We start from the raw sequence: 24389 nt of genomic DNA, 5'->3' as shown, positions 1-24389 counted from the left end.
CCTAAATGTTGTCTCGCCTGCAAAGCTCATCTCCCCTGACAAAAGGTCGCACGTTAAGTTGCCATCATTGAATACCTATTAACATATGTTGCTGGAATGCCTGTGCCAGAAAAAGAAAAAATAGTCAATGCAATGCGACCTTAGGAGCAGGTGATTAAAAGGGCGTAAAATCATTCAAATTTGGGCGATTTTATAACCAAACGAGGTACATTCTGCTTCTCATTATTTAAATATAGGGTAAGATATTATACAGAGTGTCCTAGATAAAATGATCCACTTTACTCTCTGGATATCTGAATATTTTTCGAAGAAATGCATATTATAATCTCTCTAAGGTCTGCTAGCTCAGATATCGATCAATACTTTTTACACTTTCAAGAGCCATAACTTCTAAACAGTTTTACTTTGTGGAAATTGGTTTTTTACACCTCTATGTTGACTTTCCAAAACGAGGGTGAATACATATTTCATTTGACATCTGTCAAATGTGTTGACATTTATGACATCTATAAGTCATACTTCAAATTCCACACTCTCTATAGTTGTTTGTTTCCACTTTGCCTAAAAATTTTAGGAATATTTGAAGTAAGACGCCTTATACTCATTTTCAGCGAATGTGAACTTTAAAAATGTTTGACCTTCGGATATTTTTTGATCACCACCGCGAAGCAGAAGGCGTTAACAGTTTAAGGAGGCCAAGGATGCATACTTTGGTCCACAATGTACTATATAATACTCTAATAGGATTTTTCTAGGACTTTAAAGAATAAAGCTTTCGAATCCGATTTCGAAAGTTTATAAATGTCAAAAGAAAAAGTTGATGAAAGAGATGGTAAATCGTCGAGAGCTCAGCTAAGAGCACTACCTAACGTCATGCCTGATAAAGTTTAACACCGAATCTTTTTTACTTTTGTTGCCATACCGACCGAAGGTAAAATGGCATTTCCCTTCCATGAATAAGGGAGGAATATCGAATTTTCTATTTAGGGAGTCGTAAAAATCATTTCCATGTAACTCATACCGTTCGGAAGTTCAGCATTGTTTTAAAGTGTGAAAATTATTTAATAACTTGTGGATTTTCCATTTTTATGCCCTTATTTACGTATTGTTCAATGACTCTGTTTATCGAACACCTTAATTAATTTCTAATTATTCTACCTTTTAGAAAATAGAGATTAAAATGTAAAAAAATAGTTTTTAGTGCATGCACAATCATCTTCTTTTGAGAAATATAAATTCTAAATTGGCAATTGGAAAAATAAAATCGTAATTTTGGAAATCCGGCGTGACATTAGAAAAGAGAGAACATGTAAAAGACTGAAATCTCATGGTCTAAGTATAAAACATTGAATGACAAGGAAAAGAACAAATAAAAATAAATAAAAATTAAAAATTTATAATTTGCAGGAACGACCAACTCTTATCCAAATTGACTCAAAGGAGAAAAGTACAAGCGTCATTAATTCAAACCTATTTTGAAGCAACATAAAGAGTCCTGAGTCCATTATTAATGAAGCTGTTCAAAGATGAAGCGCCAAAACAAACATTGAAGCTTAGAATTTGTTGTGCCTTTAGCATGCTCCACGAGACACTTCAAATTCCATCAGACGTCAAGCAACGTTCATGAAGGAACCCATAATTGTGCAAACAGGTCTTTGCGGGTTCTATTGACGTTGCGCTTTGATCTGAGCTAACTAAAGCGCTGAGGCCGACTGAATTTTCAATGATAAATACTTGTTGAATGGCGTTGTCGCATTTTTAAGTGCATTATGGAAAATAAAACTCTCATTAACCACGATTGCCTCGCCGAATACGTTGTTTTTTACCATGTTTGTGTTATCGGGAAGTCGTTGAGCATCATGGAAATCGAAAAAAATGCTGTCGACATCAATTCATTAGGTCATAAAAATTGTTATAATTAAAAGCCGAAAGTTGTTAACACTGACGGTGTAGCGACCACTGCAACAAGAACCGCCGAAAGCGACGTTGCCATAATTAGTTCGTTGGAAAAAGTCGTTCAATTAGGCAACAGCAACGGAAATTGTTCGCACAAGGGAGTCTTCATTTATAAGCCGATTTTTAGGATTAATTAAGGAACATAGGAAATGGGATCGGTGTCGAGGCACGAGAGTTGTTTTGATTTGGGTTTGTTTGTATACCAGCCGTCAAAAGTTTAATTATATAGAGTCCCGGTGAAAATCAATCCAGAGTTAATTGCAGCTTAATTCTGCTTCCTTGCTTACTAACTACTCGGTGAGAACACGATGGACTCACTCGGCGAGATAAGTTAATGGAATATTTATTGAACAAACAATAACTAATTACTTAAGTCGTCGTTGGTTAAACATTTCCCAGATAAAAGAGAGGACCTCAGGTTTTTATTTCATGTGCAACATCCATAAGTATTAAGAATTTTAGTTTTCGACGTAAAAAAAACCTCTAGAAGACGATTTAGGATGAGAACCCCACAGGGAACATAAACATCCTCTTCTGTTGACATTAAGCGAGAGAATTGCCTTTTATGAGTCCATTTGCGTAAGTGCCAGTTTCATCTTTGACAAAGCCGGCTTGTGATTAAAAATTCCATTATCTACTCGAGAGTGTCTCGATACCCCCGATTTCAATACCTTCGACGTGATTAATGGAAAGCAAAGGGCCATCAACATCGTGGTATTGTATAGACAACCACCTGCGCTTGTTGCTATTACGGCGTCCCGACGCTCTGAGGAGGTCGTGTCACCGTTATAAATCATGACCCTGTCATTTCAAATGCGTTAAGAATTTCGGCTTCCATTAGATATCTGGCCTGACGTCTTGTTTTTGTTTTTAGAATTTTCTGCCATTATTAACAGGCGCTTATTCGTCGAAAGCAGTGATTTATTAAAGCGTCGTGCTCGTATTTTTAATCTACAGGCTTCCGAAAAATGGGCGGAACAGGCGGCAGCGCCGTGTTTGCATTTAATTTGATCGAGAGATATTAAAAGTAAACGTATCAAAGTTTTCATTGATTAAAGGGGTATCAGATCTAACAAGTCTTGATAGGTTTATATTGTTGTTCAAGTTCAACTAATATTCCTCCACTTGAGCCTTACCCAAGTAACTTTTGTAGAGGGTGTCTGATATTAGACTCTCAACGTGAGAATCTCGGAAACCGCAGGAGACAGAGCCTGTGAAATGGGAGCCAAGTTGTGTCTATGAGAGAAGTACTTCGTTTTTTTAACTTTTTAAATAAACCGATAATTGCTGTTTCCTTTTCATTTATTTTCTGCCTTAAACTACATAGAACCGCAAACATGGAGAACGCGTTCTTGAGGCACTTTTTCTCGCGCTACAACTTGAAAATAGTTTTTCGGAGATACGATGTTTCGGCGTTTCATGCCATCATCATATACTTTCCGAATTAAGTGCCTGAGGGTTTTTTTCCGAATTTGGTTGGTCATTGCTAATTGAAAAACAACCTTGTGTCACACATGCCGAGTTTCAACAACCAACGGAAAATAGAGGATTTTGTCACGTGAAAAAATGCAGGTTGTCTCATTAAAAAAAAAAATTATATATGATGCCCCGCCTTTTTGGAACTCCTTGTATGATTGTCACCAATTTTAAAATTCGCCTTTGTTAACCTCGTATACAAGGTGGTCATTTAGTGCGGTCTCGGAAAATTACGGCTAAGCAATTTAAAATTTTGAATTTATTTTTTTTGCGTTATATAGAACTCGATTATGGGTCCATTCTAAAATTGTTTTCGTTTTATACAGGGTGTTCTAAATAAGTGAAAAATATCAAAGTTATATTTTTTTAAATGGGACACCCCATATATTAATATCGTTTTAGATTTCTTGAGAAAAATAAATGTAAGTTTCATTAAGGTTTACTTGTCCTAAATCTTAAGGATTTCGAAATAATTAAGTTTTTTTAAAAAAATCATGCAATTTTAAAAACTTCGTTTTGAAGGAAGTTTAAACTGGAGTAAATCGAAATTCATACCAAACCTTAGATATGAGACGTATTTTATGCCAGAATTATTAAAATTGAAATATCTCATACAGTGCGTCCAAACAATAACATGAAAATTGCATTCTTTTTGGAAGGAAATGACTTGCTTAATTTAAATCAAATTATTAATTTTGCTACCTTTTCTTAAATCTTATTTTTCGAAGAATACCTGTACATTTAGGTTTAGGAAGGTGTAACGATTTTTGATTAGTCATATGTTTATCTCTTATTTCGAGTAATAAAATATGGGGTGTTCTATTTAAAAAAATATAACTTTGATATTTTTCACTTATTTAGAACACCCTGTATAAAACGAAAACAATTTTAGAATGGACCCATAATCGAGTTCTATATAACGCAAAAAAAATAAATTCAAAATATTAAATTGTTTAGCCGTAATCTTCCGAGACCGCACTAAATGACCACCCTGTATATACATTCCTATAATTGATGTTTTATGAAATCAAAAATAAACTCATAGGAGACCGAGAGGCTGTTATATGGACACCGTCTATTTCTCTCTTACCGTTTCAATTGTTAACGCATACAGAGTGATTTACGATCGGTGGCAAGTTAAACATCTACAGAAAACAGCAGCGATGATCCTTTCGAAAATTCGCAAATATAGTGAAAAAAGCACGATCGTGTTGAAACTCTACGAGATAACTAAAGGCTCATGAAAATCAGAAAAATTTAATCAGGAAGAGTGACGCAGTTTTCGGCAGTGCACTATGAAGGCAAAGAAGTTTGGCACAAAATCGAGGATAAAAGGAGCCTCTATGACGAATTTAAAAAGAACAGAAAGATAAACGTAAACGATTGATGGTAATACAAATATCTATTTTAGCATTATTCTTAGTGATCCAGATTGACGAATCTGACAATGCGCCTGATGAGTGTTGGGATTCGCCAAGCGTAATGTGAAGGAAGGACGGATTGTGCGTTCGGACAGAAGCAGCTTTTCAGTCCTTCGTTTCTTCAATTTCTCTCATTTAATACGCAAGTGGTGCTTCTGCACGAGAATAAACTGCGATTTGTAACGTATACGCAAAATTGCCCCCGAGGTTTAAGGTACTGTCAAGGCTCACCGACAAAGTCTCTTTTCTGGGTGCCGGTCAGATCTCCCAGCTTTTTCGAATTCACCTTCAGGTATCTTCCCATGGTTTCCGGTGACAATGGAACCCCTCGTAAGACCTTTGCCAATTTGGGCATTCGGCTGGTAAGAAGATGGAAAGCATACTCTTTTCAAATCCTTTGAAATTGAGGCCCCATCGCATTGAAAAAAAAACAGTTCTAGACCTATTTTCCCATTGAACGACAATTGTCTTCATCGCGTCCGTCAAATCGAAACTTTTTATACACATTGAGTTTCCCTGCTTTGAGGAAAGAAAAACTTGCTCATAGAATGTGATACTGTATTAAAAGGAAAGAGAAAATAACAGTTTTCTCGGTCTTGAAATTCGAATTGTGAACGTATCAATTTTGGTATATAAATAAATAAAAAATCTTGGTTGGTCATGCAAAACCAGATCTTTTTCCCTATGTCAAAAATTGTCCATGACAATCAATGGCGATGAACAGTGGCGCAATCGCAATGAAATTACGTAGTTGCTAAATGTGTAGCTCCGCCCCCTTGTCAAATTTGACATCTGTCAGTATTGATTTACACAAGTAAAAGGTAGCTCCCTTCCACTATGAAACATAATTTTTTTAGATATCTGAGTAAGATTTAGTTTCCCCATAAAAGCGTTCAAGAATGTCGTACTTTCTTAACGAGTTCTTTAGTTATCCACAAAAATAAAAAATATCATTGTTCTTATGTAACGTTCAACTTTAAGCCAAACAGTATTGCTCATGTTCTTGGTTGCTATAGAAACGCCCTAGACGTTAGAGTTAATAGCACATTAATAATTTGGCACTGATACAAATCCGGTTTCGTCTTTCAGCCGGAACTAGGCCACGTTGCACCTGGAAACACACCTAGAACAAACCCGTAACAGGACTGTCGTCGGTTTTAACATGGAAGAAGGAACAACATGCCATCGAAATGTACCACGGTCTCGCCGCTTCAACTTGTTCCCTTGTAAATTAAACGTCACCGCGTTTTCCTTTCTGGAAACTTATTTCAGCAATCCATCCGAATTGGAATAAGTAGATGGAGATAGAATATTTCCTGACGTTGTGGCAACGTTCAATCAGTTTTTTGTCTTTTTTGACAGCTGTCAACGTCGTTGAGCAATGCTGTTGCACCGCGGCTCGATAGCGGCCACGTTGGATTCCATGTTGCCAGTTTTTGTCTTTTTTTTTATATATATATATTTTTTTTGGATAAGTGATCGATATGTATTAGTAGCCAGGAGCCCTGCGACCCCAGAGATGCTGTCCGATCAAATTTAACACTTTAATAAGTAATTTCCCGTTTTAGCGTTTTTTAATTTTGGCGAGTACGTTTTCCCCGAGTCGTGCCTTCCACGTCATTAGAGAAAATTCGAAAATTGACTCAATACAAGAACTTAGGAAGTTGGCCGGAAGGGAAATGTCGAGACTTTGTACGAGATGCAACTTAGCAGGCGCTGTTAAATGCCCTTCAGGCTCAAGCGGTCTTTTGAACTATGTTACGTAACTAAAATTTAGGAACGTCGGCTCTAGATACCCCGTTAATCGAAAAACTTTCCTGATACTTCTCCAAACTTTCCAAATAACGTCATAAATTGGGAAGCCCTCGACCCTTCGATCCACCGAGTGTTAATCGCAATTCCTCCCGAAATGTCATACGTGGACATAATAAGGAAATTTTTATTATTTTAATAATAAAAATTTATTTTTTTAAATTCAGTGGAGATTAATAGAGCGCGTTCTACGACGGAATATTCAGCTCATCATCTAGATAGTGTCCCTTAGCTAGGTATGATGGCTTGATAGGTCTCGACACAGCTCAAAATAGTTCTTCACTCTAAACAACCTGCTCTAACCCTACTTGAGTCCGACAATTATGTGAAATTTATTTACATTTTTTATTTATGTCGTGGATGGTTCATGACGAGCGCGAAAATCATCATACATAAAACAGAAAAAATCCATGTTTCAGAGCGACTTCTTTTATAATAAGCGTCGACTAAATGGGATAAAAGTCGTCCTTTACGGACCGCAGTAACGGCCGGTTTTATAGCTGTCAGTAAAACTTCAGTTCGAACGGCAGAAAATACGTAGAGTTTAAATTGAAGATATTAAGAAAAATTACCCTTTTAAATTTTGCACTGTTGTGTTTAACTTACTAACCGCCATTTGAACTGTCTGAAAAACGTGGTTAAATAGAAATCCGAAATCTTCGGTTGTTTCTAATTTTAAAAAATTCAGCAAAATGACTTCGTAAGTTTTTCCACGCACATTTTTTCGACAGTCGCAAATAATCTTTTTTTTTTAATTATTAAACTTTCGATTGAAGTTTAAACCTCAACCCATAGTTTAAACTGAACTTTTAAAGGTAACCCCTTCGAGTTTGCCGCATTTTTGATACTTCCCGAGAAATTTGCATAAAATATGAAAACTAAAACCCAGATAACATAAGCGACAAACTTAAAACCAGCATTAAAGTCCTCTTTTTTTAATTAAGCTTGTAGGTCTATGGAATGGAAACATTAGGGATCAGTTAGCGTTTTTTTTTTTCGTTTAGTTTTTATACGACGAATTAGAGGAATTAATGATGATTGTTTTTAGCGTTGTTTTCCTCATTAGTATCCGTGTGGAAAGTTAACGAAGTTTAAAAAAATTCGTTCGGTTTTGCAATATTTAAGACTCAAAAGAGATGTAAAGACTTAATTGAATAGAAGATTTATTCTCTGCGAGAAATAGTTTAAGTTTGGAATTTTAGCGTTTACGCAGAAGTAGGTACAATAAATATGGAGTAATTTGCAGTTCGCAGAGATTAAATAGTTATAAATCTTTTCGATTTAAACTTCACTTCTATTACAAATAGTTTACGAAACGAGATAAAATAAGTAAATTCTAAAAATGAGAAATTTAATAGTTCTCACACTAAAAAAGAAATTTTCTCCCATAGAAGTCATTTAAGCGCAAATAAACCGACGCGTATAATGTGGAAATTAATCGTTTTTGCACATGTCCCTAAAGCAACTGTTTCATATCTCCAACAAACACTGCAACCTTTTTAACTATAACAAATAAAGAGGCAAAAAAAAACAATCAGGAACATTAATATCATAGTGTCATTCGATGAGGGGATTGAAATAACAATGGGCGTCTCCATTTCTTTATAGGAAAGTTTCTTGTTTAAAGTAAAGCACCAGCAGGAAAAAATCTCTTTTTGACACCACAGTTTCGTATTGGAAGAAATGACCAAAGAAAAATTTTTAATCTCTTGTTATAGGGATTTGTAGATGATCTCACCGGCAACAGAGAAACTTTCTTATTCCCTGCAAGGAAAATCTTTTCTTGCCGGATGTATTTCCAACTTTTTTCAAAACTGTATTTTCACTGTTACGTTTACCCCTCGCACTGGCACAACTTTTCCCCGGCAGGAAAAGATTTTACCTGTCGACGATGAGCGGCAGGCAAATTTTTCCTGCCTCCGGAATGACAGTAATAAAATGAAATTACTTACCTTCACTTATTGCGCCAATAAGTGGCACAATAAGTGAAGGCATTTTAAAGAAGTTTTAAGAAAATAAGTATTGACATGTCTGATTCCAGGTGAGAGAAATTTTGCCCCCTCTGATTTCTTGTGATTTTATTTTATTGCTTCGTTTTCAAGGTGATTTGGACTTGCCGTGTAAATTTACCTGTAATAACTTGTTTTCGGCTGGTGCCGTTGTAATTTTCTTCAGCAGAAACGTACAGATTGCACGACATCGCTTCGCTACTACTTATTCGTGACCGGCGGCCTCAAATGTCCACTGTTGCTGTAAATATGGGTACCGCGCAGTACCACGATTGACTACCGCTAATAATCAAATGGTACGGTAAGGTCGGGAAAGAAACGAAAATAAAATTATACTTATACCTAATTATAGTCCGTTTAACGGCATTCAGGAAAAACTTGAGAATTTCCTGAAACCCTTGTGCGGATAAAAGTCGCTTTCCCGAGATCCTTCGATTGAACAAATAGCAAAATTTTTTCCGGGTTCAATTTAAAGCAGTTTAAAGGCACTTCAGAGGAAATATAGGTAGATAATAAAATTGGATGCATCACGGCATTCGTGACGGGAAAGTCGTAATGTGAGCTCAAAAACATTTTCTGAAACTGCAGATTTACAATTTATGCTGTGACTTCCTGTATCGCTTTCAGGGCAGAAACATAGCTCAGGATGTGTCCCATCCGGTACCGTCGTGCCAAACGGCCGAAGCTTTCAAAAACAGAGCTTTTTTGTTTTGGGAGCTTTTCTCTCGATTTCAATGTCTAACAATGGCTTCTGTAGGCATCTGAAATTTCTCGATCCTCCTAGTTTCGTTGCGATTAATCAATATTCATGGCCTGCATTGTAGATCGACCGAATAAAATCACATGCAACGGCTTTGCTACGCCACTGTTTCGCCCCCTCTCGTCCCCCTCCCTTTCATCGGATCGCGTTCGCACGAACATCTCGATAAAGCCCAAACATTTCTCTTTCGAATGAGCCTCCACAGCATCTCGTCCAGGTAGAACGGAAATTATGCAGTAATACAATAAAAAATATGTAAAATTGTTTTAGGTTTTTACAATTTTGTAACACTCGGTGGTAACTAAACACTCTTAGCGTGTTGGGTTAACGAACGTTTAGGCACAATTCAATTCTTCCTGGTGATAAGTAAATAAGGTATGTGATTTCCGTTATAGTACTCCATTGATCTTGTTAAGATATTTACTTATCAGGTGTATACCTATGACTCCGCGTTTTTTTGCGCATTTTCAACTGCTTGAAACTATATAAATTTATTAACAATGTTTATTAAAAATAATTTCCATCGTTAATGACAAAATTTTCCCAGAGATAAGGCAGTTTATGGATTCCACCGTAAAAAAAATTCGTCGGTTTCGAAGCGATCCATTCGTCAAGCCATTCTTGGACTTCTTGGCGATTCTGGAAGCGCTGCTCTGCCAAACCGTGAGCCATTGAACGGAAAAGGTGATAATCCGACGGGGCGATATCTGGCGAGTATGGCGGGTGCGGTAAGACTTCCCATTTGAAATCCTTCAAGGCGTTCTTGACTGGTTGAGCGACATGAGGCCTTGCGTTGTCATGAAGCAGTATGACTTTGTCGTGTCGATCCGCCCATTCTGGCCTCTTTACTGCGAGTAGATTACGCAACTGCACTAGTTGTTGGACGTAACGATTGGCAGTGACTGTTCCGCCAGGTTGGAGAAGCTCGTAATATAGTATGCTGCGCTGGTCCCACCAAATGCAGAGCAATACCTTCTTCTCGTGGATATTTGGCTTTGCGGTCGAAGTTGTTGGCTCACCCGGGCTCACCCATGATTTTTTCCTCTTTGGATTGTCGAAGTGAAGCCATTTTTCATCTCCGGTCACGATACGATGTAGAAAAGACGTTCTTTGAAAACGTCCAAGCAAGATCTCACACGTCGTTTTTCGTTGCTCTTTGTTCCTTTCCGTCAATTCATAAGGCATCCATTTTCCTTCCAAATTTCAATTTTTCCCATAGCGTGAAGACGAACCGAAAGCGTTTTCTGCGTGACGTTAAGGGAAGATGCGAGCTCTTCTTGCGTTTGCGCGGCGTCTTCGTCCAACAAAGCCTGCAGTTCTTCGTCTTCAATTTTTTTCGATGGCTTACCATGCTCCTTGTCGTTGAGGTCGAAATCACCTGATTTGAAGCGCTGAAACCATTGTTGGCAAGTTCTTATAGATGCAGCATTATTGCCATAAGCCTCAATGAGCATTTGGTGAGCGGCAGAGGCGCTTTTCTTAAGATGAAAAAGGAAGAGCAAAGCTTCCCGCAAATGATGTTTATTCGGCACAAAATTGGACATATTTAAACTTTAATTGAAAAGTTTTAAAAGGTCATATAGCAATTATCATATAATATATAAATAGAAAGCTGGTAATACGGAGCAAAAAATGAAATAAAATTCCTTAAATAGAAAAATTTTTTTTTTCTAAGAAAATAGAACTAGAAATAAAAACGCGGAGTCATAGGTATCCACTTAATATATTTCATAGTTCCGGAATCGCAAGCAAACAATTGTTGCCACTGTTTCTTTCAACACCAGAAATTTTGATTTGTTTGATATCGTCACTAATTTATTAAAAATTTTTCCGTTCATTAGACCGAAGCTTCTGCAACATCATTCTGTGCACTAATATTACATTACCTCATTGGCGCGTGGTAATGAATAACAACATGGTGTACAAGTAATGATATTAATACATCGTGATATTATCCCAAATTAATATTACGCGATTTCCAGTACACGTTTTATGGTTTTTTCCCCATTTTGCCTCAAAAAATATTCCCTTAAATAAGCGTCGTATGTTTAGAAAATACTGCACCAAGAGAGCGATTACAAAACTGAACTTGCGTGCGATAATAACCTATTTATTATACAATAATACTTATTATGTAGGCTCATCCAGCGACGGCTTGACCCCCCTTAATTTTAAAAAATAAGGATTTTTCAGAAAAGTCCCAAAATTTGTCAAAAGATTTTTGAGGGGGCGAATTTTTATATAAAATTCGACCACCAACCTTCTTCTTCAAGCGCGCCGCAGCAACCCTCTTAAAATTTACAAACTGCACCAGGGGACAGACGTCACGTGCCGCAATAACGTTTTATTTGAAGAATTGCTCAAAATACCCCCAATTTACTTGCAAACAATAAAGTCCACTATGAGTTGCTGTCCTGACATTAGTGAAGAACTCAACTGTTATTGTTATTAATCAGCGTTTATTTGAAATTTTCTGGCACAATTCTTCTGATGTCGAAAGTTGCGTAGCATACGCCAGTGACTTTAAATGGCCGCAGAGGAAAAAGTTTAAAGGAGTTAGATCAGATGATCTGGGTGGTCGATCGGCGCAACCGCGTCTATCAGTCCGACGCCCAGGAAAACGTTAATCCAAAAATATCTTGAATTTGATGCACTCATGACCCCTCGTGTCTTTTAAAATTTTCGAGAGGGTGGTTGTGACGCCCAGATGAGTGAACATTGCGAGTTAAATTTTATACAAAAATTCGTTCTCTTTAAAAACTGTTTTGACTTATTTTGGAAATTTTCCGGAATGTCCTCATTTTTCAAGATTAAGGGGGAGTCAAGGCTTCGCTAGAGGGCCCCGTATAATAAACAATTACTCCGACATTACCAGTATCAAATCCAAAGCTCAACAATTGTGATTCAAAGACCTATCCATTACTTAACGTGGTGATCCTTGAATGCCTCTCCCTATGAGTCTAGAGAACCAGCTTCGAAGGAGAGGAGAGAGGTGTGATCGACGTAACGAGCCAAAGAATGGATGCGCAGTGGGTACCTACAATGACACCATTAGTAGAAAACAAATTGACTAGATAGCAGCAACTCGCAGCGCTCCCCGGTCCTGACGTTATATCCCTCGTGCGGTAATGAAGCAGCAAATAGAAGATAGATTGTACAAAGTCACTTTATGTTTAAGTAGAGCTGGAAATATTAATTGCATATCCAACAGGGAACAAATATGTATTTACATCTAATTTTAATTTTAATGAGAATGCTAGCATTAAGCAAATAATAAATGTATTAAAGCGATCGCCAAAGCATTGGGGTAATCACAGGTCTTCTAGTGGTAACTACGATAATTGCCAAAGTTGATTCGGTGACTCATTTAAAATCAGCATGGTTTTCCATATTTGTTTACATTTTGTCGCTTCCTCATCCATAGTTGAAATCGCGAATAAGAATTAAAAAAAAAAACAAAAACAGAGAGCGAAATTGTCCTTTTAACTTATGCATAATTCGATTTATCGATATGAAAAACATTATTTAATGATGAATTTCACAATTAAACGTCAACTCGTCTAAAAGTGATACGGGTAGAGATTCGGGATTTGAGGAGATTAATGTCAAGAATGACGATTTGTTTTTGTCATTCCAATTACGTATTCCGGTTGATTTAGGTTAGTAGTAATGTAATAGGTATGCTTACGCCGCAATCCCTCAACTGCAGGATGTCCGGATTAATATCTCCCGCACCCCTGGCCGCCCCCCAATTGTCCACGAAATGTTTCCAGGAATTTCAGGGAGAGGATTACATCAAGTAAACCGAGATTTAAAATGTCTGATCCGTGTGATGGAAGGTTTATAGATTTTCCACGGTCCATTTAGTAATATTTGAAATAGTTCCAGTAATGATGATAAATGGGGCGGAGAAATTTCCATTAGCGGAAAGAGCAACAGAAAAACATCAATTTTAGCCTGCTATAAAGAAGGCAATGTTAATGACAATCTGTAATGGAATCGGTTTGTGTTTCAATCGTCGATATGAATATATTAACCTCCATTATTTATTTAATTTGTCTTCTTTCTTTCATATCTCCTCTATCTCTTTCAGTCTCTCTTTGAAACTGAGAGAATTGCATAAAAGGAAAACCTTGTTAACAGGTTGTTTGAATACCACGAATAATCTGCAAATAGCATGATTTCCTCGGGTTAGTCCACTACGACTGACTGCGGTCTCCGGTTAAATCTTCATGTGGAGCCCGGAAGTTTTATTCAATCCACTCAAGAAACGAATTCCGGAACTCATGGAAATGATGTTCTCGACCGAAGATGGGTAGAAGAAAAAAGAAAATTTCAAAGTCACCCAGGCAGGCAGGGTTAGTACGATCCATAAGAAACACAGAAGATTGGTCGCGCTAAAAATACATAGAATGGTCTGGTATTATTGGCCCTGGGAAGTTTCCAGTTACCCACCCAGAGACATGCCGCGGATCCTCCCATTAGGGGAAATTGAGGAAAAGAGATAACTCAATAAATTGCTTAAAGGCGTAATTTCAGACTCCATTTCTCACTCCGACATGTACAATAGGATGTAATAAATTAGTGAGGGCAACGTATACAATGTAGTTAATCCACCAGGACCCGGATATAAACCAGGAGAAACAATCGAACTGCGGTTGCAACCCTCGACAAGATTAAGCCCTAATTACATAATGCAGGGCGCACACAGCCTCGCGATCGAATTAACGCCTAATTGCTATTAGAATAATAATTACAATCTGAACCGGCTTTGTGCCACGGAAAGCCGCAGAGTATTGTAATTGAAATAACTTAGGACCAACGTCGTAAGATTGAATCCATCGCCAGATCGGTTATTCTATAGCCGCGTCACCAGGGACCTTCTCAAAATTACTCGACTTTCAAGGCGAAAACACTACGGCAAACGTAGCATTTCTAATTGTCAAGATAGCGGAGATGTCACTTGTCATGTGCGTCAGTTGCGCGGTTGGGAAAACAAAAAAAGTTAATTAGAAGCTAAGCTGCCTACGTTCTAAGCTAAGTAGCGGAACAGGGCAATTTCGCCTATTTGGCCACGTTACAGCGAAAACCGCATCAAGGGGTAAATACTACTAAACTAATGTTTGAGCAGTGTTGCCGATTTCATTCTGTGAAAGTTCTACGAAAGAATCTACTAAGTTAGTTCGGGTTCAACAAAGGGTATTGCGAAGACCTCGAAGTTTCTTTGCCAAATTGCTATTTAAAAATGCAATTAAACTTGATAAAAATACAATCTAATTCGAATCGAGATTCCACGAATCGGGTTGCCAGTTTTGGTTCGTACAAATTATTATTAATTAAGCTTAATGAACTGTCACTTTGCAAATGTCAGGTGGTCTTCAATGCGCGCAGAACTACAGGTGTGTGACGTGCAATATGCATTTTGCGGGGACGCGTTCGACATTCTCTATTACAGGATTATTTAACGTTGGTGACAGCGTCACCGTTCAAAAAGACTTTCACGCACCGCAAAACTCTGCTCTGACGTGATTCTGACAAGACTTAAAAATTCCGACTCTTGAGTATTGCCAACACATCCCGGACATTCACGTGTCTTTTAATATGCGAAGTTCTGACAGGTAATAGAGCAACGTTTTCATACATAAATTTTAACTATTTCCAACTGCTTGAATAATCTTTCGTAATTGCGAACCGTGCTCAGAACTGTGGGGGCTCTTATTTAATTATGCCGAGGATTAAGGGTGGTTTTACACAGTTTTTCCTGCATTCTCGACTAGTTTTAATTAAAAAATTGTTTACGGTGGGGCCATATTAAGGATTAAGCGGCCTTGTCTGATGCGAATTTACGAGATTTAATAAGCAGACGTAAGCGGACCGGTTGTGAACCAGAAAAGATTCGAACGTTCATTACCTGAAGGCATGTAGCGTTCAATTTGATTTCCTGTCAAGGCCCGATGGAAAAGTCAACAAAGCGGTAAATGGGTCAGGATTCGAAACGTATTTCAGGAGTAAAAGTGCCTTTTTAAAATCCGGCCACTTTCCAAGAGTAATTCTTTCGCTTTTTGTTGCCGAAATGCGTGAGGCTTGTCGGATTTCGTAATCATGACCTCTGTTTTAACAAGCAAGAACTCGTTTCGGGATCATTAGAAACTGCGCATACTTCTGACGGTCCAGAATCAGTTCTCTTCTCTACAGGGACAGACCTATAAGTAAATCATTGATGCCAGTTTACAATTAATTTTAGCATTTGCGTATTCTCGCTAGTATTAGTGCACTGCTTCTATAGGAAGCTGGCTATAGGAAAATGGGCTAATAACATTTTTTGCCAATCGACGTCGCTAAAATTGTATTATCGCTCTTACATCTTCCCATAGAATCGGACCCTAGGTTCTCGAGATGCAATTCGAACGACTTTCAATCCTTATTATCTTACGCATTTTTTCTCGTATGTCCCGGTTTTAGAATTACACAGAAAACCGTTAAGTAGCAGATGTAGTTTGCCCGACGAGCGAGGTTTTTACATCACCAGCTTACCTGAAACGGCTTATGTCGTAAATTTATTTATACGTAAAAAAATGAACTTATATGGAGCGAGTAGCTCGATTCGAGTTAATGCTCCTCGCTCATCGCACGTCCGAAATTAATTTTCTTGTGCGCGCCTCACGGTTTTCCGTGCGAGGCGAGATGCTACACGGGTAGCTATGTCATCGAGTTTGGAGGTGGAGCGATGCCGGACATATGCGTACATGAACTTTTTTCTTATTCTGACCCAAAGGACTATCGCTTTAAATTTATGCCGCACGAAACTCTCTGTTGTAGCAATAAATTGCCGAGCAAATTGCAGTTTTATAGCGCTTCCACTGACCGCAACAGGGCAATGCGAAGATATCCCTTACCGTATATTACCCTTGAGTTTATAGACACCTTCACCCTAGTAAGAGTACTGAAATACAGTAGGCCTTTCACATATCCATTTTTTGTCTTTTATGTTTCTGGTTACGTTCAATTTGGACTTATCGTTTCTAGGCCGAGTGATCGCCCTTTAGAGTAAGAATTACGTAATGTACAACCTATGCGAGAGCATGGTGCAAAAATTCTTAATTTTCATGTTCTTTCAAAAGTACACTAGATTTTTCAATGTTTGGTGTAAATCTAATTCTTCGAATAGAAAACGATTTTAAAGTATGTAAAAGAGGCAAAAAAGAAGCGCAAAGGGAAAGAAGACAGTTAATAATATTGAAGTACGTCTCTTACTTAAACTAATAAAATAAAGGCACCCTCGCAGTTCCATCGTGGCCCGCCAAAGGAGATTACACATTAAATACGGTCCTTTCAGTAGGCGAGTGCAGAAGGAACATAAATACGGTAAAAGCTGCCCTCGGTCTGCCTAAAAGATTATCAGCACTGCTTTGAAGCTTTATGTGGGTTAATGCTATTGAATTCGTTTCCATCTGGCCAAAATGGTGGCCGCGAGGCAAAAGTTCTCACACAGCAACATTTCTTTTCAATTCTCGGACATGTCAAATTTTAGGAGGCAGTCGCCGTCTCAATTCACGAAAAAAGCAATAATTGTTCTTGAAACGTTTTTTATATTCTAGTCCGGCATTAGAAGCACGGCTGTCGCTTTCACGAGCGAGATAAATTGCCGAACTGTGAACGGCAAACTAAATAAAGTCTAAACTTCCCTGAATACAAAAACTCTTTTAAGTCGATTTAGACTTAAAAGAGCGGCCTGAACTTTTAAAACGAATCTAGTTCTCGAACTGGCCTTTTTGTCGCTTCTATTTCCTATTGAAAATTTGCTTACGTGTTTTTGCAAAAAGTCGCCGACACTGACTTACTCATTTGTTTAGAAATGTCAAAATATCAACAACAGTGTTGCCAATTTAAACGCCTGATTGAAACGTTTCATGTAACGATTTAGGACTACAATATGCACAATGAACATCGGGAGTACATGATTAATCAAATTTGAGGGCGACGTCGTTGTTTGCTGTCGAGCACTGTTTAGAAACTGGCTCACTTTAGCCCCTATAGAGTGGCCAGTGAAGCTTTAATATAGCGCTGCCAAATCTGTTTACCGCGGATGAAGTGGATGCAACGTGACAACTCCGCTCCAAACTTTTGTTTCTGAAGGCAGAATCTATTTGCCAAACTTCCGGCTTCAGTAATTATTGTTCATGTTCAATTCACAAAAAAAAAAAAAAAAAAAAAAAATATTTATTCGTCAGGGTTAAAGCCATTTCAGGCTACCTTCAGGCCGCTTTCGACTCCGTTATCCGTCCTCGATCGGATTAATCTCCGCTAAGATTTAGACTACAGGGAGAACCTGCACAAAGGGTCCCTACCAACGTCTTTGAAATGACGTAATGAATTATTTATGATAAGCGCGCTAAAAGTGGACCCAAACAAAAACGGAATCGAAGTCTCGAGGGTGCGATGTGGTTTAAAAGTTAAATTAAAAAATCAGGTCGAGCCCAGATAAATCCGTACTTTTGATATATTGCCGGAGCTCTTGACTTCCCCTAAATGATGAATTAACGTGCACATTCGAGTCTCCAGAGATGTGGGGAGGCACACACATGGCCAAATTTTTTATACTTTTAATAAAGGGGGAAAAACTGAAATTTCATCGACGTGGAATTGCGTCGTGGAATTTAAACAGGTTTATAAATATTCCTTAAACATTTACACATTTGTTAGTACCATTCCTTTACCTAATCAAAATACATCGCTTCAGCGAACTGATAGCAAACACATCTGAATCACTCCCTCTGTGATATTACTGATTGGAAATTTGAGAGGGTGGACACCCGTTCCATAATATTAGCGACTGAGGGTCTGGGGAGGCAGATATCCCTTGTATGATGTTAATGATTGGGGGTGTGAGGGCGCAGATACCCCCCGTTTGATATTACTGATTGGGGCGCTGAGTGGGTAGATGCTACCTGTATCACATATCGGCTTAGCGGGGAGAGACTCGAAACTATGCAGCTGATAATATCGGGTGCACAACAAATTCAGGATTGCAGATGTCGATCAGCTAAGATAGCTTCAATCACAATGGAAATTCGATAAACGGTTTTTTTTTGCGGATTAACGATCACTTCTTCATCTACGGAACTCCTCAAAATGAAAAATTGCCAAAAATTATTTTAGACATTGAATCTCTCTTCACATTTTCATATGATAGTGAGCTGAAAGAGATTTTGGAAGGGAGTTCGAAAGAACTAGAAATTAAAATTTTTCGCACGTGTTCTTCCGATCTTGTTTAATGCACTTGGAAAATAGTCGAGTTGAAGTTAATTACTTCGGCAAAAACTTAAAACCTGCGTAAGGCATTGTTAATTTTTTCATCGATTTTAAAATTATGAGATTTTCAATGAGTCCAACGAAATACAATTACCCGGTTGCTCTGACGAGCAATTTATTATCTGACCAAGTATCCATACTTATAAATCAGTTAATATCTAAATTTCATGACTCCGTGAGGGGTAATCGTCGTCTCAGTAATGCCATTCTGCTTCTGAATATTAGGGGAATAACGACTGGAAAGGTGAATTCCCTTACTACACATTACTCCCAAATTGATATAACACCTAGCAGTTATTGTCAAATTTGATTATAAAAGGCTCTTTATGATACTGTTTGGCAACTCCATAAACTGGTTTATTATACTCTTAGTACCATGGAGCAGGTGAATTTATAACGCTTGTAAGATAATGTAAATGACAATGAGTGAATATTTACTGACTGACAAAAATATCTTTTAACAGGTAATTTCGGTGATGATTTAGTTTTAACTTGAAAAATAAGTTATTAACATATTGATATGAAATCGGATAGGAAATGTACTTAACGCGTATGAAACGCGGTATTATTCAATTTATCTTAATTCGCAAAACTGTATATTACTGCGCTTATTCCCTGAATGATAGCATCAATCAATTTAAGGCTTTTACAGCGGAACCTATGCGGAGCGAAGAAGCGGAGCGTTTTGTAAGGCGCAATATTTTTAATAATAATAGATTACATTCCAGAGTTGTGAACCTCATTACGAGTCATATATTATCATGACGCAACTATCAATTTTATATCCCGAAGCGCGCAGCGCTGAGGGATTAAGACGTAAGGGTTATAAGTATGTCACGACCGTATACGTGTATATGCGATATTTTCCACTACAAAATTTAGCTAAATTTTATGAAGGTGCAATAAACTTACCTAAGTTGCGCTTAAAATAAATCCGAAACACATAAAGATTGCACGCCGTGCATCAACGGTCACGTTTCATTTGACATTCTTACCTATGACAATTGTAAATAAAACGACTTTGACGATGACAAGATGGTGACCGATTAGCTTACTAAATAAATATTACACATGTCATCATTAATCTGTTTTTGAACTTTTTTAGGAAACAAGCATCAAAACGTCCTCCACTTATTTATTCAACACACCCAACAATGTCCTCTTTTAAAGCTTTTAAAGGAAAAACTATTAGACACAAATATAGGGTACTCATTTTTGACCACAAGTGCACTCATTTTACATCCCCGAGTAATTGACACTTTCAGGGTTAAAAAGTCATGAATTTGTCAAAGTACTTAGGCATGCCCAACTTAAAAGGTCCAACATTGTTTCCCCGGTAGTCGTACACATAAAGACCGTTTTATGACCGCTTGAAGACACTATAATTGTCGATTATTATGATGCTGCGTGCCCTCCGTTTAACTTTAACAAATACCTTCATATTGATTTATAATTAATGGGTTGTTAACAAAAGTAATTTCTATCGTTCTTCCTTTTATACAGTTGTGGCAACAGCGTGCGAAAGAGTGTCTATCTACACACGACAAAATCATGGAAAACAGGTCACTGTGTACCAAAATGATGAAAGCTTCAATAATACCATACTTATTCAGTTATATTTTTCACAAACTATGTGTTCGCTACGCGTATTCGCAATTGAAAATCCTTTCACAGATGTCGAAAACTTTCATTCGCCATTAGGCCCCACTACTTACGAAAAAAATTATTTAGTTAGTTCTTTATTGAGTACGAGTCAGTTTTCCAATATTTTCATATGTTCCTGGTTAATTTCTAACAAATTTGTCTGAATCACAGTTGAGACTGCAGGAACTTAAAATGAAAATAATTAAGCCTTAAATGCTTATTAACCTAACAATAAAATATCCTCTAACTTTTGTCTTAGTTTTATTTTTGACCGTAGGCCATACTACCTCGAAGCATTCAAACGAACGATGAAAAAAAAATAAAAAAAGGGTGTCATATCGCTTCAACTCACCAAAAATTCATTGAAAAAATAGCTTATTTGATATTCTAATGCGTGATTTTTTACAGAAATTGCGAAAATTGCGGAACTATAGCCAAACCCACCATATACAGTATCGGACAAAATTAGAGCAACTTTAGAAATTGAATTTCAAATTGACATTGTTTCTTTAAAAATAAGATTTGTTACTATCGGTAATATGTTTACAGCCCATTATAATTTACACCTGAGACTCAATGTTTAAAAAGCACATTTTAGAGGAGAAGGAGAAAGAAAACCTTTTACCACCACAATTGGAGCGACAAAATTAAAGCAACTTAAAAATTATTTCAATGAATATTATATTTAGAACAATTTTTTGTCTATTACCATTAATATTTAGTCCAATACCCCTTGTTTTGAAGAACTAGCTCACACCTTTTTGGCATTGAAGAAATTAAATTTGAAATGATGTCAGGATCAATAGACTTCCAGGCGTTCTCTATTTCTTCAAATAAATTATCCTGATCGGTAATATTTTTTCCTCGGATTTTGTTATCTATGATATTCCAAAGGTTCTCGATGGGATTTAAGTCCGGAGATTGGGCTGGCCATTTCATTGCCTCGACTTTCTTCTCCACGAACCAAGCTTTTACTATTTTCGCAGTATGTTTAGGATCGTTGTCGTGCTGGTAGACAAACTTAAGGGGCATTTCCCATTCGGCATATGGATACATAACATTCTCTAGTATATAATGATACTTAAATCTATCCATTTTGTCCTTAATCCTATAAAGTGGACCAGTTCCGAAAGCAGAGAAACAACCCCAAACCATAATATTTCCTCCTTCGTGTTTAATGGTGGTTTTTACGTACTTTGGATTAAGTCTTTGGCCATTTGGGCGACGTACCCATTGAGCTCCATCACTTCCATAGATGCAAAACTTGGATTCATCGGAAAATAATACTTTCTTCCACTGTTGAGGAGTCCAATCTCGGTGGTAGGTGGGGAACAACATCCTGGCCACCCTATTTTTTAGTGAAAGATGTGGTTTTTTGGCAGGTTTCGTTCCTTTGAAACCACGTTCTGTCAATCGACGTTGAACTGTTCTGGAAGAAACACTGACTTCTCCTGCTTGTGCAATAATCTGGCGAGCTGACATTTCAGGATTTTTTTTACTTAGCCTTATAAGACGCCTGTCTAACTTCTCTGTCGTTTTTCCTTTCCGACCACCTCGTTTTAAATTCGTTACGTCACCACGGTCAGTGAATCTCCTGATAGTTTTTGATACAACATCTTTTTTATGCCAAAAACTTCCGATATAAGTTTTTGCGATTTCCCACTCTCATATGCACTAATAATTTTTTGTTTTATATCAACTGAATAGTGAACACCACGAGGCATAATCGTAGATGTTAGTTGTTTAAAAGACCACAGGAAAGTCAGAAATACAAAATATCTAAACGTTGGTTGCTCTTATTGTGTCGCAAAGAATTTTAGATCAAAACGATTTTTTTATTTTTTTATTCCCAACAACAATTTAAACTATTTATAGCAAATGTATTTTACACTAACTACCTTAAGCTGAATATTTATGATAAAATATTTCACGATTTTTTAGAAAACTTAAATTTAGAAGAATATTTCAAAAGTTGCTCTAATTTTGTCCGATACTGTATGTACATTTTAGATGTTTTTCAAGTATGCTACATGTTTGTTTTTATTTGTGTAATAATAGTTTGGTTAGGTTAAATTAGGTTTCATCATGTTATTTTTTATATTTTCCAACTCTTTTTCCTTAATTTTACGCCACCAACTACCCTCATTCACTCCACTGTCCCGAAATACTGCAGATATTTAATGGAAAATAAGTTAAAAAATCCGCAATTTTTTGTAAAGAATCACGTATTATAGCACCAAAGAAGTAATTTTTCCGAAGAAGAAACCATGAATTTTTGATGGGTTAAAGTGATATGGACCTAAAAAAGTAAATCCACGCGTTTTTTAATATGATATTTAGATTGATACACTATTTTGGTTTGAAAAATAATGCATTTGAGAGTTACAACTCATGATAAGTTTAACAGGTGCGACATAGGTACTTTTTATTAAAACACAATTCGAACGACCCGTTTGCAATTTGTCAACTATTACGCATTTCGATTGGTATTTGAAATTATGAGTTACCACAGAGCCAGGGTCCCCTAATTCGAGTTCTAGCCGCCACAACTTTCAATTGACTTAGTATGAATTAGGGCCGCGCTATCGGGACTAATCCACAATGTCAATTTGAAATTATTATCGGAGACGAAGGGTTTCACTGAAATGATACAATAATAATCCCTAGTAAATATGAATTATTCTAGATGGCGCGCATTACCCCCGAAAGATAGATGCTTCCGTCATATACGACACACAAATGCCATTAAGACCGCTCCCGCATCCCGGATACAATTCCTATTCTTCCCACTTCCAAGGACGGGTCACAGGAAAATACTTGTAACTCCCTCTGGGAGTTGTAATTTTATTATGTCGGGTCATAACTTTCAGCGTATGAAATCATGTAGTTTTGGAAGCAGAGATCTCGGAGTTGCAAAACTCCCGGCCTTCATCACTCTGTTAATTGTGTTTGAGGGCGTGGTCTTTGCATCAAAGAAATTTACATATGTACGTTCGTTTGAATCTTTTTTCCCACGGATATTAGTGTTCAAAGTCCGCCCGTCTCAGAATTTGTATGCAGTCGTAAATAACTTTGAAGCTTTTCCAGTCGTAAAAAAATATGGTGTGAAACATGTGCGAAAATCAATTTTCACCCAAGTTAATGCTGCACGGCAGGCGAGTCGCACAAACGAACTTTTCAGATGGATATTTCTTAAAAATTCCTTCGTTCCAATAGCATTTTACCGTAGGTTCAACAAAATGGTTAACAGAGGATTGAACCCAATGTCAACCAAAATTGGTCCTTATTATGCGTTCTCACATCCGCGCTCTCAGTTTGAAATTAATCCATTAGCACGTTTCCACCGAAATTATTCTAAGGTGCACAACAGTCGCACCTAAACCATCGAGATTTTCACGCATTTCCACATTTCCCATTTCTCTATATGCGAGGCTTCGGAGGAAAATTTTGTCGGTTCTGGTCCTTGTTTGTATGTTGTGGCAGGGTATCGATTCCTTGTTTGTTCTCTTCTATTCGGTGTTACCTCAGACAACAAACGACATCACCGAATTGCTTTTACAAACGTGTCTTATGATAAATTCTGCCGCAACGGGATGTCAAAATAAAGAACCGGAATGATCTGACATATATTCTGTTAACAAATTAAATGCATCTCGTTAGTCTCGATTATTTCATCGCTTTTCTGCGCATCTCTCTTTGGCACTTTTTGAGAAGTTTTTGTGAAAATGCCAGTCACAATTAAGTGACATAAAATTAAGGCAACGAGATTGATTTAATAAGTGAATAGCATATATCTTACGTGTAGTTCTCTAAAAGTTGGTTCAGCTCAACCAGAATTGGCCTCGAATCATCTCACAAGAATTATTTTTACCTACCGAAAATTTATTGTATACTCTCAAATTAAAGTGTGAGACTTAGAGACTGCAGTGCTACCCTTAAGGATGATGCCTTAGCGCCTCAGGTCCTTAGAGCCGGTTCTACCATGTCGTGCTCAGCTGC

The 24389-nt window shown here is 37.4% G+C and overlaps 1 protein-coding gene across 3 annotated transcripts in view; it reads right to left on the bottom strand.

Moving 5' to 3' along the window:
* Positions 1-24389, bottom strand: part of unc-13-4A (BAI1 associated protein 3) — a 70879-nt gene that overhangs the window by 40122 nt on the left and 6368 nt on the right. Inside the window, exon 1 of one of the 3 annotated variants that reach the window (XM_066283552.1) lies at positions 19659-19676. The exons of 1 other annotated variant lie outside the window; for it this stretch is intronic. The gene's annotated coding sequence lies outside the window, so the exon portion shown is untranslated. Of the gene's footprint in view, positions 1-8795; positions 8896-19658; positions 19677-24389 lie in introns of those variants that run through there. One more of the 3 variants, XM_066283551.1, reaches the window with a different exon arrangement.

The sequence above is a fragment of the Euwallacea fornicatus genome, chromosome 7 (assembly GCF_040115645.1).
Source record: "Euwallacea fornicatus isolate EFF26 chromosome 7, ASM4011564v1, whole genome shotgun sequence".
Classification (NCBI taxonomy): Eukaryota; Metazoa; Arthropoda; class Insecta; order Coleoptera; family Curculionidae; genus Euwallacea; species Euwallacea fornicatus.
Note: the sequence above shows the minus strand (reverse complement) of the source record. Positions and strands in the feature narration are given on the sequence as shown.